The 11,656-nt window shown below is 43.0% G+C and overlaps 1 protein-coding gene and 1 long non-coding RNA gene across 10 annotated transcripts in view; both read right to left on the bottom strand.

Annotated features, from left to right (window-relative positions):
- The window catches only part of LOC139182046 (uncharacterized), a 31,386-nt gene extending 19,919 nt beyond the window's left edge, over positions 1 to 11,467 (bottom strand). The window contains exon 1 of the long non-coding RNA XR_011565632.1: positions 3,288 to 11,467. This is a non-coding gene — a long non-coding RNA (uncharacterized lncRNA). The remainder of the gene's footprint in view (positions 1 to 3,287) is intronic.
- The window catches only part of LOC109578038 (liprin-alpha-1-like), a 392,515-nt gene that overhangs the window by 159,331 nt on the left and 221,528 nt on the right, over positions 1 to 11,656 (bottom strand). The window lies entirely within an intron of this gene.

Here is an 11,656-nt window from a genome sequence, read left to right on the forward strand (position 1 = left end):
TAACTGACATGAAAAATACAGCAGATGAGTCAAGAGATTGGATGATTCAGAGGACAGATCAGTAAGCTGACATACAGAGCAGTGCCGGTGCACTGGGCTGACCCAGAGGGAGGGGGCGGGGCCTCAGGATGGGGAGCACATGTGCACCCGTGGCGGATTCATGTCAATGTAGAGCAGAACCACTACCGTACTGTAAAGTAATTAGCCTCCACTTAAAATAAATACATTTATATTTAAAAAAAAGACAAAGAAATACAGAGTAGTGGAAATCACCCGATCTGAGCACCAAAAAGAAGAAAATAAGCCAAAAAATTGAGGATAGTTTAAGGCATTTGGTGGATAATATCAAACATACTAACATTCACATTATAGGAATTCAAGGAGAAGAGAGAAAGATAAACTCTCCCTTGAAGAAACAATGACTGAAAATTTCCCTATATTGTTGAAGGAACCACACCCAGGTCCAAGAAGCACAGAGAGTCCAACACAGAGTAAACCAAAGGAGAAACATGCCAAGACATATACTAATCAAACTAAGAAAAACTTAGCAAAAAGAGAAAATATTAAAAGCAGAAAGGGAAAAGCAACAAAGAACAAGGGAATCCCCATAAGTTTAACAGCTGATCTTTCTGAAGAAACGCTGCAGGCCAGAAGGGTGTGGCATGATATACTTAAAGTTATGAAAGGGAAAAACTTACCAGCAAGACTACTCCAACCAGCTATGACCTCACTCAGATTCAAAGAACTCAGTACCTTTACAAATAAGCAAAAGTTAAAAAATTCAGCACCACCAAAGTAGCTTTACAAAACAAATATTAAAGGATGCTCTCTAGGCAGGAAATAGAAGGGAGTGAATAGACATGGAAAAAAACAGAATAATAAAGTATATAATAGTATCATGCATAGCAATAATTACCTTACCTATAAATGGATAAAATGGTCCAACTGAAACACAGACTGGCTGAATGGAAACAAAAACAAGCCCCATATAAATGTTGTCGATAATACATGCACCTCAGACCTAGGGACACACACAGACTAAAACTGAGGGCCTGGAAAAAAGGTATCCCATGCAAATGGAAATCAAAAGAAAGCTGGAGTAGCAATTCTCATCTCAGATAAAACAGACTTTTAAATAAATACTATTACAAGAGACAAGGAAGGACACTACATAATGATAAAGAGATCGATCCAGGAAGAGGATATTGCAATAATAATACACACGCATCCAACACAGGAGCACCTAAATACGTAAGACAAATACAAATAACCAAAAAACAGGGAATCGACAGTAAGAAAATAATACTAGGGGACTTTAACACCCCACTTATACCAATGGACAGATCATCCACAAAGAAAATTAATATAGAAACATAAGCCTTAAATCACACATTAGACTAGATGGACCTTATTGATATCTTTAGCATATTCCATCACCAAACAGCAGAATACATTTTTTTTTTTTCTCAAGTGCACATGAAACACTCTCTGAAATGGATCACGTCTTGGGTCGCAAATCAAGCCTTGCAAATTTTAAGAAACTGAAATCACAGCAAGAATCTTTTCTGATCACACTGATACATGATTAAGGATCATTTATAGGAAAATTTGTAAAAAACACAAACACATGGAGAAATCAAACAGGTCACTGAAGAAATCAAAGAGGAAATTTAAAAATACCTAAAAACAAATGGCAATGAATAAATGATAACCCAAAACCTATGTGATGCAATAAATCAATGCTAAGAGGGAAGTTTATAGCAATACAAGAAGCCTACCTCAAGAAATGAAAAGAACATCAAATAAACAACCTAATCTAACACCTAAAGAACCTAGAAAAAGAGGAAAATGGCCACAAAACCTCCAAAGTGAGCAGAAGGAAAGAAATCATAAAGATCAGAGCAGAAATAAATGGAAATGAAGGAAACACGAGCAAAGATCAATAGAACAATAAGATACGTCTTGGAGAACATAAACAAAATTGACAAATCATTAGCCGGACTCATCAAGAAAAACAAGGAGAAGACTCAAAGCAACTTGAAATGACAAAGGAGATGTTACAACAGACCACACAGAAAGACAAAGGGTCATAAGAGACAATTAGAAATAACTGCATGACAATAAAATGGATATCCTGGAACAAAAGGACAAATTCTTAGAAAAGTACAATCTTCTAAAGACTGAACCAGGAACAAATAGAAAATATGAATAAATCAAGCACAATAATTGAAATATTATTTAAATTAAAATAAATTAAATATTAATTTAAATAAATCAATTTAATAGTTAACAGTTAATGTAATCAATATAATAAATTACTTTATAATATTAATACAATAAATAATTTAATATTTAATAATTAAATTAACTCAATAATTTAATTTAATAATTTCCATTATTAAATTAAAAAATATTCAATTATTCAAGTACAAAGGAATCGTCCCATTGGGACAATGTGGTATCCATGTGGGAAGGTAAGTTGGATCCCTACCTCACAAAACACCACCAAACCAATTAGGCACATACTAAAAACCAACAATTGAAGGAAAAACTTTACAAAATTTTGAACAATTTTTGATGAGGGAATATCTTTTCTTTAAATTGAGGTATTGTTGATTTGCAATAATTTGTTTGTTTAAGGTGTACAGCAAAGTGATTCAGTGATTCAGCCTCTCAGGTGCTTCCTTGGACAAAATTCATTCCCTTTGGGAGGCCCCTGGGCCATGCCCTCAGAACAGCTGCTGCTGCTAAGTCGCTTCAGTCATGTCGGACTCTGTGCGACCCCATAGACCCACCAGGCTCCCCTGTCCCTGGGATTCTCCAGGCAAGAACACTGGAGTGGGTTGCCATTTCCTTCTCCAATGCATGAAAGAGAAAAGTGAAAGGGAAGTCGCTCAGTCCTCTCCGACTCTCTGCAACCCCATGGACTGCAGCCTACAAGGCTCCTCTGCCCATGGGACTTTCCAGGCAAGAGTACTGGAGTGGGTTGCCATTGCCTTCTCTGTCAGAACAGCTAAGAATCCTGAATAGGCAAAGCAGCAAGCATATGGTGGTGCTTGTGGGGGTTTTTAGACTGAATAAATTATTCGAACAATATAAGAAACTGGAGAAGGCAATAGCACCCCACTCCAGTGTTCTTGCCTGGAGAATCCCAGGGACGGGGGAGCCTGGTGGGCTGCCGTCTATGGGGTCGCACAGAGTCAGACACGACTGAAGTGACTTAGCAGTAGCAGTGGTAGCAATACAAGAAACAAGTCCAGAGGTTAAGAGAGGATCTCCAAACCTACCTTCAAACAGGAAGTCTTGCTCCCTTGAATGTGGGTGTGTGAAACAGCGCTTGGGAAAGGAAGAGGTGTGTCATGAATATTTTGTCTGCAGAGGACAAAGCGGTGTGTAGAGAGGATGTGCAGGCACGTCCCAGGACACTGAGCACACGGACACATGGACTGGACTCTCAGCCCTGCTCTGGGGGCATCACACTATCTCTACCCCTGACACAGGGTGAGCAGCTTGCACGTATCCTGGAGAGTATGGTCACATGACCTGGACCTGACCAATCGGTGTGTTCCATCCTCCCTGGCCACCGTGAGTGGCTCAGGACTGGGGTGGTGACCAATCAGGGCCCAGGGCCGGGCCTCACACTGGAATCAAGGGAAGAGGAGGGCTGGTTCTGCCGGAAGGGGTGAGGCCAGGTGAGGTCAGGCTACAGCTGTGGGAGGGGATTGAGGTCAGCCTGGGGCAGTTGGTGGCCTTCCTGCGCCCGTCAGGGTAGAGCCGCCGGCCTGAGAAGGAGGGCACTGCTGAGCCCAGGGGTTGAGAGCGCCGGTTCTTGCTGTGGTCCGGGAGCTGCCCTGAGGCCAGAGGGAGGCCGTCTGCCCGTGAGTCCTCTCCTGCTTGTCTGTCAGCTTGTTTGAACCACACTGGATTTTCTGTCCAGCTGGCTACGTGGAGACCCTGGAAATGCTCCTCTGTGAGTTTTGGCTGGCTTCAGGGAAGAAATGCCAGATGATACTGGGAGACTTCAGTTTAATCTGGATTCAGGTCATATCTCTTGAAAGTGAAGTGAAAGTCCCTCAGTCATGTCTAACTCTTGGCAACCCCATGGGCTATACAGTCCATGGAATTCTGCAGGCCAGAATACTGGAGTGGGTAGCCTTTCCCTTCTCCAGGGGATCTTCCCAGTCCAGGGATTGAACCCAGGTTTCCTGCAATGCAGGAATATTCTTTACCAGCTGAGCCCCAAGAGAAGTCCAAGAATACTGAAGTGGGTAGCCTGTCCCTTCTGTAGTGGATCAGCATGCCCAACCCAGGAATCAAACCAGGGTCTCCTCATGGCAGGAGGATTCATTACCAGCTGAGCTATCAGGGAAGCCCAGTATCTCTTAAGGCCAGCTATTCATTGATATCTCTTAAGGCCAGCTATTCATTGATATCTCTTAAGGCCAGATATTAATTGTAGGATTACCCTAATTAGTCTTCATGGGATTAAGCTGGCAACCTGCTAAGGTAGCAATTGATGTCCTTTATCTAGAGGACAAAACGGGGGCTCACAGAAGTGGGTAACACAGCTACAGCAAGGAAGTGTGTACCTAGACAAAACCCCCCGATCTTCTGTTAGAACTCAGGGAAGCCATGTGGTGTGGCTTGTCCATGTGACGGGGGCTAAGGCACCCAGCCCACACTGGATACTGTGGGGACCTGACTTGGTAACTGCCTTCTGGCAGCTCTGAGACTCACAAAAGCAATTTGCACTGAAGAGAGGAGGGACACCTCTCTTCATCCTCCCCACCACACCCTCCGGCTACTCCCACACCCTGCCCCCTTTCTCTTTCTTTGTGAGGGAATAAGTGTCACGCTCATGTGACCACATTGGCTGTCCACTGTTCACGAGCTACCACCTGGAGCTGCTACCGGAGAGGCCAAGAGCCTTTGCCCCCGAGTACCTCTCTTTCCTTTGCACCGTGGGGGCCCTCCTCCACACCTGCACACCAGAGGCTGTTTCTGAGACATGCAGGGACCCTCCTTCAGTTTGCAACAGGTTGCATCCATCGCTGTCCTTTCAATGCTTCCCTTGACACTCAGCTCCTGAGCTCCTTTGTCTGCATTGCGGCCCACCTGGCTGCCACGGGAGGGACAGAGCTGACCATGAATCCAAAGCTCAGATCTGACAGGCAGCAATCTGTGTGTAAAGGGCCTGATTAATCATGCTGTAGAGGCTGTAGTGGGCTCTAGGGATCCGTAACCAGGGCTTGGGCCAAAGTGACTCCACAGCTGTTTTAATGCCTGGGGAGGGTTCTGGCTACAGTGGGGGTGGGGTGAGTCTCCTGAGGTTCTGAAGGCCCACTGTGCAGGTTCATGGCACACAGAGAAGAGAAGGCGGAGTCCTTTCCTGGAGCTGGTGGGCTGCGGGCACAGCCATGGATGACCAGGAGTCTGCATCTCACTAGGGGCCGAGGCTGGTGCTGAGGGAATCCTCAGTGAGGATTTTTTTCCTTAAAAGCCATCCTAAGTGACTTCAGCTCCATTGCTTTTTTGCCAAAAACCTACAATGATCTCAAGAGCTTTGTACACACCAAGGATGGTGACTGGACATGGAGCCCAGCACAGACGGAAGTCAGTCCTGCCCTGAGTCCCACGGGCCAGCCACACCTTCCCCCTTCCATGGCCTGGCTTTCTTCTGCCAGGACCGGCAGAATGGTGGAAAGGCAAGTGTGGTCTCAAGCTGAGGGGCCCAGCCTGGGCTCCAAGCCCCTGAGCGTCCCCTTGGGACGTCTGGTGGACCTAGTTCCCCCTGCCGTGGGGCAACTCTCTCTCGGGGACTGTCGTGTTTCTTTGCTCTCTGTTGTGATGGGGCACTCCAGTTATCTCAGGGCGATTGGGAAGTCTGCTAGTGTTACATGCTCCCGCCTTAGATGGGAAAACATTATTGCTGCATTGACGCTGCTCACTCGATACTGGGTATCTGTTAAACACAAATGGCAAGGGGAACAGAGCAAAACAGAAAAAAAAAATGGAGAGTTGCTGGGTTGCCTCAAGTCTCACCTGTGATTAAGAGTGTGTACAGCCTGCATGTGAACCCCGGTTCCCACACCTGCCAGCTACCAGGTGCCAAGCGCCGATTTTAGACCCCCAGCTTCACTAAGGAGTCATTGACAGATACAGTTTGTGTGTATTTCAAGTCTACATTGTGATGACTTGATGCCCATAGACGTCGTGGAATGATTGCCCCACATTCGCATCGCCTCACACGATTAACTCTGTGTGTGTGTGTGTGTGTGTGTGTGTGCCTTTTATGTTGTTCTTATAATCCATGAACACAATACAGATAGCTCTCCATTTTTTTAGATCTTATTTATCTTAGAAGTTTATAGTTTGCTGTATGTTTTGCACATGTTTAATTAGATAACTTGATATTTTTAATGCCATTATAAATTCCTAATAGAGATAGAATTGACTTGTCTATATTCCCTTGGTAAATCCACTTACTTCAAATCCTTCTAATTGTATTTTTTTTTGTATACACAATTATGTCTGCAAATAAGTTCTTTTTTTTCCCCTTTGCAACTGTGATAACCCTTTCCTTTTTCTTGACTTATTGTACGGACTAGGATCTCCAGTACAGTGGTGAACAGAAGTAGTGAGAATAAGTATCCTTGTCTCTGTCCAATTATCAGAGGAAAAGCTTTCACTATTTCACCATCACACAGGATATTAGCTTTTTTGTAGATATTTTTATCAAAATATGTAAATTCTTCTCTGTTAGTTTACTAAGCAGTTTTTTCTTAGTCATGAACTAAAATTATTACATTAAAAATTCTTAAGTTTATCTTCTGCAGATTTTGAAACAGGTGATTTTTCTTTTATGTGGTGATTTAACTTTTAAAAATTTTGTGATTCTAAAACAACCCCAACCTGATCTCAATGTATTCTCCTTCAGTTGGACTTTACTTGTTAGTGTTTTATTTAGGATTATTTCATCTATACTCAGAGTCTGTAATTTTACTTTCTTGTACTTCTTCCTTGTTGGTTTTAGTATCAAGGTTATGCTAGTCTTATAAAACAAGTTTGCAGAGTGTTCCTTGTTTACCCCGAGAATTCCTGTGAGACTACTGTTTTCTTCCCTAGATTTTTGGAAAAACTGATTGGCAAAACCAGTTGGTTTCATTGTGGGGAGGCTTTTAATTTCAGATGTAATTTTTTTCATGCAAATAAAATTTTCTCATATTGTATGTCTTCGTGGGTCTATTTCAGTAAAACATTTCCCCCCCTGCTAGGAATTTATTGAGATGAGCAGACTCTCCAGTTAGTAAGTGAACTGTGGTTCATAATATCTTTCTTATCTGCAAGATGTGTTGTCTCCCCTTTTAAAAACCCTCGATGCTGGTGATTTGTGCTTTGTCTCTTTTTCTTACTAAGTCTTTCTAGGGGTTTATCAGTTTTTATCATTCCTTTCAAAGTGCCAACTTTTGGCTTTCTTTTTAAAGAAACTTCATATTTGCTTTCTGTTTCCTTGTTTTCTGCTCTTTCTTTTTTTTTTTTTTTCCATCTGCCTTGTGTTTCATTCGCTATGGTGTTTTTTCTGGTTTCTTGGGAGGGAGGCTTAATTGATTTTTAGCCTTCCTTCTTTTCCAGTGTACTTGTTTAAGGCTTTAAGTTACCCTCTAAACATAGTTCGCTGCATCCCACAGGTTTGAATAAGCCAGATTTTCATTATCTTTTATGGAAAAGTATTTTCTAATTTTCATTGTGTTTTTTAAAATTATTAATCAGGAAATTCTTCAAGCAGTATGTCATTTAACTTCCGAATGTTTGGGGAGGTTTTTCTAGTGACCCTTGTTTGATTTCTAGCTTAATTCCATGAAGAGCCCCGTTGTAGGCTTTTGGGGCTACTGTTATAAATCCCGTAGACTAGCTGATAAACAACAGAAAGTTGTTTCTTGTAGGCCTGGAGGCTGGGGAGTCCCAAGATCACCAGCAGGTGCCTCGTCTGGTGAGGCCTGTTTCCTGGTTCCTAGACTGCCTGCTGCTTCTCCCTGTTCTCGCAGCACAGGAGCCCATTCCCTCCTGGCCTGACCCCTCCCAGAGTGCCTGCCTCCTTGGATCATCACCACCTGCCGGATGAAGTTTGAGGGCCCATAAACCATCAGCCCATTGCAATCGCTAAGTATACCCTGCATTATTTCAGTCCTTTGAAATAATTTGTGCTTTCCTAATGGCCCAATATATATTCTTTTTGTTATATGTTCCTTTGGCTCTTGAAAATAATATGTATCAGTGGGATGCAATGTTCCATGTGTATCAGTCAGATCAGGCTTGTCACTCATGTAATTCCGATTCCAGTAGCCACATTGAGTAAAAGCAGAAGTAGGTGAAATTACCTGTAATATATTTTATTTTAGCACACATAAAATATCATTTCAGTGTGTAATCAACATGATAAAACCTAATGAAATAGTTCACATTCTTTTTTTCATGCTCAGTCTTTAAAATCCAGTATGTGTTTTAGGCTTGCAGCGCATCTCATTGTAGAGCCAGCCATATTTCAGGTACTTCATGGCTGCAGGTGACTACATACCAGGGGGCCCAGTTCCACGAGAGAGGTGTCTTTAATATCTCCCACTGGGATTATGAACTCGGCTGTTACTCCTTTTCTATTTCTGTCAGTTTTTATGTATTGATATTTTGAGGTTATGTTATTAGGTACATTCAAATTTAGAATCCTCATCTTCTTGCTAGACTGAACTTGTGTCAGTATGAGATGCTCCTTTTTATCACTAGAAATGCTTCTTTCTTTAGAGACTATTTGACAGTGATGTTGCCACATCAGTTTTCTGTCCTTGTTGGCCTGGGTATCTTTTAGTTTCACCTGTCTAAAAGATATTCCATCTTAACATGTAGCTCTGTGAATAGTGTACAGTTTTCATTGGAATCAGTATGACACTTTATCTTTTAATGAGAGTGTTTGCTGTGTTTATAATGTTGATATTCAGTGTGTAGACACCATGTTGCTGTGTGTTTTCTGTTTGTCCCACCTAGTCTGTGTTCTTTGCTCTTGCCTTCTTTTAGAAGTTTGAAGTGTTTCTCTAGTTCTGTGCTCCTCTGTCAGGTTGTTAGGTGCATATTTGCAGACACAGCGTGTGTTTTACACTCAAGCCTAACTTAGTACTTTACTGCCTCCCTGACTCGACTGTTTCCTCCTTGTCACTGTTACACTTTGAACTGTTAGATATATATTTGGCGTTAACATCATTGTTTTGTAGAGTTAATATTTACCCTCACAGTTACCTCGTTGTTGGTCTCTACTTGTTTTTTATATTTCCGTCATAGACTACTTTTCTTTTTCCCAAAGCACTGCCTGAATATTTTTTTAGTTCATGTGTGTGGGTGATGAATTGTCTCATTTCCCTTTGCCCTCAAAGTCTCTATTTTGCTTTCACATTCGAAGAGTATTTTTGTTGAGTATAGAATTCCAGGTTGGTGGTTATTTGTTTTTCAGCATTTTACAGATGCCAGTCCATTATCTTCTGACTTCCTTGTTCTTGGAAAGTCAGCTCTCAGTGTTGCTGTGCCACTAAAAGCCACACCTTTTTCCTCTGAGCGCTTGAACATGCTGTTCTTGCCTTAGGCACCTGCAGAGCTGCTGAAACCAATGTGTGGTTTCATTTTTGAGTCAGTGGTCTGATTCTTGAACCAACTCTTGCCACTGTCCCTGTCAGCCAGTTCAGTCGCTCCGTATCTGCCCCGTTGCGACCCCATGGACTGCAGCACACCAGGCTTCTCTGTCCATCACCAACTCCCCGAGCTCGCTCAGGCTCATGACCATCGAGTCATTGATGCCATCCAACCATCTCATCCTCTGTCGTCCCCTTCTCCTCCTGCCTTCAGTCTTCCCCAGCATCAGGTTCTTTTCCAATGAGTCAGTCCTTCGCAGCAGGTGGCCAAAATATTGGAGCTTCGGCATCACTCTTTGCAGTGAATGTTCAGGTCTGATTTGCTTTAGGAGTGACTTGTTGGATCTCCTGGCAGTCCACAGGTCTCTCAAGAGTCTTCTCCAACTCCCCAGTTCAGAAGCATCGATTCTTTGGCGTTCAGCCTTCTTCATGGGGCAACTCTCACATCCATACATGACTACTGGAAAAACCATAGCTTTGACTAAATGACCTTTGTCGGCAAAATAATGTCTCTGCTTTTTAATATGCTGTCTAGGTTTGGCATAGCTTTCCTTCCAAGGAGCAAGCATCTTCTAATTTCACTGTCTACAGTAATTATGGAGCCCAAAAAATAAAGTCTGTCACTGTTTCCATTGTTGCCCCATTTATTTGCCACGTAGTGCTGGGGCCGGATGCCATGATCTTCATTTTTTGGAATGTTGAGTTTTGCCAGCTTTTTTACTCTCCTCTTTCACTTTCATCAAGAGGCTCTTTCGTTTCAACCCCTGGAGGCATTTCTTATTCCCCTTTCTCTTTTCTCCACCATGAGGGTCCCCATTTATACTTTTTAACAACGTAGTTTAACATGGGGCTCCTTCAATATATTCTATCCTTTTTTTCTCTCTTATATATATTTTTACCTGACCCATCCTTCAGTTCACTGATCATCTCTTCAGCTATGTCCAATTTGATGTTAAGGCCAGAGACTGAGTTCTTAAATTCAGTCACTGTTATTGTAAAGTTCGAGAGTCAGTTTTGATTCTCAGAAAGTTTTCCTTTCGTCAAGTATATTTTTCAACAGGTGACATTTGCATCTAATACCTCTAGCATACCTCTGATATGCTGATATACATCTGATACCTCTGGATCTGGTTCAGTTTTTTTTTTTCTCTTGGTCCTGTTTGTTGTTACACCCTCTTTTGCTTTTTTGATTGCATGTTGGACATTATGTTTGGAAAACCCTAGAGGTTCTGAGTGATGCTGTCTTCTCCAGAGTCTCCTCTGACACAGACCTCCAGTGGGGACAGAGCTGTCTGTTCACTCAGGGCCTGAGGGACTTGAGGCTGGGGGTTCCTTGTAAGCTCAGTTTCAGCAGCCTTCACCCACCTTTCCCCCCGAGCCCAGGGAGGAGCTTTCCAGCGTCTCCATCTGGAAGCCTGGGCTGCCTCCCAGGGCCGCCCTCTTCTCAGCAGGTCCTGAAGCCCACCATCTGTCTCCTGAGCACCACGAGGTGACAGATAGTGCTCAACCAGTTCGGGCAGAGTGTTGGGTACATTTTCTGATATCCGAACTGATTCTCTAGGCCTGCACACAAATTTTTGTCTTCCCAGCCCAAGGAACCATCCAGAGCTGTGTTATCCAGTCCCCTCTGCTTGACTTTTTCCCTGCCTTTTCTTCGCAGAGTCGGCTTTGTTCAGATGGCCCAAGGGAAGGAGCGGGCCTCTCAGTCTTCAGTTCCCTCACTGGGCTTCCCTTTTGTTTGAAATCTTGGATTGTGGCTGCCTAAGGACCTCTTTTAAAACTGTATTTAGCTTTTCTAGTTCTCGGTAGGCTGACCTACAAGCTGCTTGCATCTGTCACTGGATGTGGGGACACCCTGGGTGTAGTCTGTCATCTGAAGCCACATGCAACAGTCACAGTACTTGTATTGATCAACTTTGATACTGGGGAAAACAAGAACCAGGTGTCCTTGCTTAGTACCCACGGTTGTGTTTCTGGTCAGAATC

This window comes from Bos indicus, unplaced genomic scaffold (assembly GCF_029378745.1).
Source record: "Bos indicus isolate NIAB-ARS_2022 breed Sahiwal x Tharparkar unplaced genomic scaffold, NIAB-ARS_B.indTharparkar_mat_pri_1.0 scaffold_70, whole genome shotgun sequence".
Classification (NCBI taxonomy): domain Eukaryota; kingdom Metazoa; phylum Chordata; class Mammalia; order Artiodactyla; family Bovidae; genus Bos; species Bos indicus.